Consider the following 3,685-nt stretch of genomic DNA (forward strand, 5'->3'; position numbering starts at 1 on the left):
AGAGGTTGAAAAGAAGGACCTTCAGGTTTCAGGCTCAAAATACGCACTTACTGGTACATAAACTTCAAGCAAAGCCATTGCTGCAATCCAATACTAGCTGTAATTTTTAAAAGTGTTTACAGTTATACCTTGGGTTGTGAACATGATCCGTATGGAAGGCATGTTCGCAGCCTGAAGTGCCGCGTCTGCGCATGCGCGTGATGCAATTTGGTGCTTCTGCGCATGTGCGTGACGTCATTTTGTGGTTCTGCGCATGCGTGCGCGCCGAAACCCAGAAGTAACCCGTTCCGGTACTTCTGGGTTCAGCGCAGTCCGTAACCCGAAAACTTGCAACCTGCAGCGTTTGCAACCCAAGGTATGACTGTATTGGGAAGACACCCACAAGAGGTCAAATTATGTTGGCACCTGACGCAGAAAATCCCACACCTTGGCAGGAAAATCACAATGGCAGTAAGTGAGGTGGGGTGGGGGGAAACAGCAAATTGCTACCCTTTTGTGACATCCAAAATCAGCTGCTTGAGGTGGCTGCCTCACTCGCTTTAAAGGTAAAAAGGTAAACCCTTGGACGGTTAAGTCCAGTCCAAGGCGACTATGGGGTTGTGGCGCTCACCTCGCTTTCAGGCCGAGGGAGCCGGTGTTTGTCCACAGACAGCTTTCTGGGTCATGTGGCCAGCAGGACTAAACCACTTCTGGCGCAATGGGACACCATGACAGAAACCAGAGTGCACGGAAACACTCTTTACCTTCCTGTTGCACCGGTACCTGTTTATCTACTTGCACTGGCGTGCTTTCAAACTGCTAGGTTGGCAGGAGCTGGGACCGAGCAGCGGGAGCTCACCCCGTCATGGGGATTCGAACCTCTGATCTTCTGATCGGCAAGCCCAAGAGGCTCAGTGGTTTAGACCACAGCACCACCCTGCCAAGGAAAGCTGCCTGAGTAATGAGATCTTTAGCTGAGATTTTCTGCAGATGCCCCCACCACACAGAGGCACAGCCTCCTCTGCTGTGGCACCCAGCTTACAGAACACACTTTGCAAACATGCTTATATAGTGCCCCTCCTGTGTAGTATAGTTGTTTAGAGAGTCAGACCAGGACTGAGGAGACACAGATCCAATTCCCCTCGCAGCCACAAAGCTCCCTGGGTGACTTTCCCTCCATGTAACCTGAAGCATGTATTATCCTTGGAGGAAGGGTGGCCTGTTGGACTTTTGGTGCCAGATGACCCTGTCGTGGGGATTCGAACCACCAACCTTCCGATCGGCAAGCCCAAGAAACTCAGTGGTTTAGACCACAGCACCACTTCACTCCCTTTAATGGTAGGGCCAGTTTATGCAGCGTATGATGTGATGGACTCACCGCCTAGACTCTACAGAGAACGTGCTAGTCATAGTAGACACTGCTGATCTACAAATATGACCTGGCATGAAATAGCCCCCTTTCTATGCTTTATGTATGTAGTATTTTTATGATCCAGCACTTCCACAGACATGCGGAAGCCTTGTTTATTTGGGCCCATCTCCTTAGATGAATCAGGTGTTCAGTTGGTACAGCATGAGACTCTCAATCTCAGGGTTGTGGGTTCAAGTCCCAAGTTGGGTGGAGGATTCCTGCATTGCAGGGGGTTGAGCTAGATGACTGCTGTAGTCCCTTTCCAACTCTGTCTGTCTGTCTGTCTGTGATGCTGCTGAATGGTGAAGAAATAAATTGAATAAGCAGTAAATAATAAAAGAAGGAATGGGTATGAGGATTTGGCAATGCAACATAGGCAGAAACGTAGGAAGCTGTCAACCATCTAGTTTAGTATTGTTTACATTGACTGGCAGCGAGCATCCAGGATTTCAGGCAGGCTTCTCTCCCAGCCTCACCTGGAGATGCCAGGGACTGTACCTGAGACCTTCTGCACCCGAAGATGCTCTATCCTCTAAGCCAGCGGTTCTCAACCTGTGGGTCCCCAAATGTTGTTGAACTTCAACTCCCATCACCCCTAGCTAGCAAGGCCAGAGCTCAGGGTGATGGGAGTTGTAGTCCAACAACATCTGGGAACCCACAAGTTGAGAACCGCTGCATGGCCCTTTCAATGTAAAGCAAGCATTGTATGCAATGTTGGTTTGGTATTGGGAAACAGCAGTTGATGCAAACACAGAGAACTGCCAGATGGCATTGCTGTAATTCGTCTCAGGTGTATTTCTAGATCAGCAGGCTCCTCATAGTAGACCTCAAGAGGGGCAACATAGCAGATGTCTGGAGAAGGGATCTGACGTGCATTTTCTTTTTTAAAAAATTTAAATTATGTTTTATACATCCAAAATGCCTCAGATTATCTCAGAATTATGTACATCCTGGCCACACCATTTAATTCCTAGGCAATGCAAGATTCAGCCAATGTCTGGAGCATCACTGCTTTTAGTGTGTTAGTAGTTCATTTTCATTTATTAATTTTCCACCCTACCCTTTCCTCTCAAAAGAGCCCAGGGCAGCCAACGACGGAGTAGTAAAACAATACAATAAAAACAGATTTAAAACCATCTAAAAGCAGTTAAAAACATAAAAAACGTCAAAGAACATCCACAGCCTGTCACAGCTAATGATCTCAAGGTTGTCAAGAACAGTTATCTTTCAGCCATCAATTGCCAGGGTAAGCAGGGGTGTTTTCAAAGCCCCTTTAAAGTGTTAATAAAAGAGCGAGATATATTTGTAAGGGAAGGCATTCTATGAATGGGGAGCTGCCCCTAAGAAGGCACTGTCAGGGGGTCAGCACCAGCCAGGTAGCAACAGAACCTCCCTTGTCAATCTTAGGGGCCAAGGTAGCTGGTATTGGAGAAGAGACTCTTTCTGCTACTTGGTTCCCAAGCCATCGTGAATTGGGCCCAGAAGTTCAGTCAGCCACTACAGTACAGCACCAGTGGCCCAAAGCCCCATTACGCTGCTCCACTCACCAGTATAGCAGCCACATCCTGCATTATCTACATCAACCTGGTGCCCTCTGCTTCGGACTACAACTCCCATCTGGCTGGCTGAGGCTGATGGGAATTGTAGTCTGGAAAAAGCTGGAGGGCAACAGGTTGGTGAAGAATAATCTAATGGTAATGAGGAAAATGGTAAAGTTGGCGCAACTAGATATCTAACTGAAGTTCCTGGGTTACAATGGTAGGGGAGGGACGTGGACTCCCCAAAAGGAGCCCATGGCAGACCCTCCAAGTGGGCTTCTTTTCCGGGGACAGTCCTAGATTTACAAAAGCCGTCCCGGTTTCTGATTTGATCCTGGAATGCCCTGTTTTTTTATTTGGACCTCCATATTTTCATCGGATAAACGTTGGAGGGCATAGAGTTATGTGATCCCCGAACCAAGGAGATAAGTAAGTATACAACCTTTAGAAGACATCTGAAGGCAGCCCTGTATATTGAAGCTTTTTAATGCCTAATGATCATTATGTTATAATATATGTTGGAAACAGCCCAGAGTAGGTGGGGTAACCTGGTCGGATGGGTGGGATAGAAATATAAAATTTGTTGTTGCTGTTATTGAGTAGGACGTCCCGATTTTCATCAGAGAAAGGTTGGAGGGGCATGACATGGGTGTCGGCATTCTTTATGCTGCAGGAAGTAGCAAGAAATACAACTTCTCATATCCATTCTGTGGTCACACCAGAGTAGGAAAGAGTCCAATAGACCACATACCATACA

The sequence above is a fragment of the Podarcis tiliguerta genome, assembly GCF_965153285.1.
Source record: "Podarcis tiliguerta genome assembly, chromosome: 3".
Classification (NCBI taxonomy): Eukaryota; Metazoa; Chordata; class Lepidosauria; order Squamata; family Lacertidae; genus Podarcis; species Podarcis tiliguerta.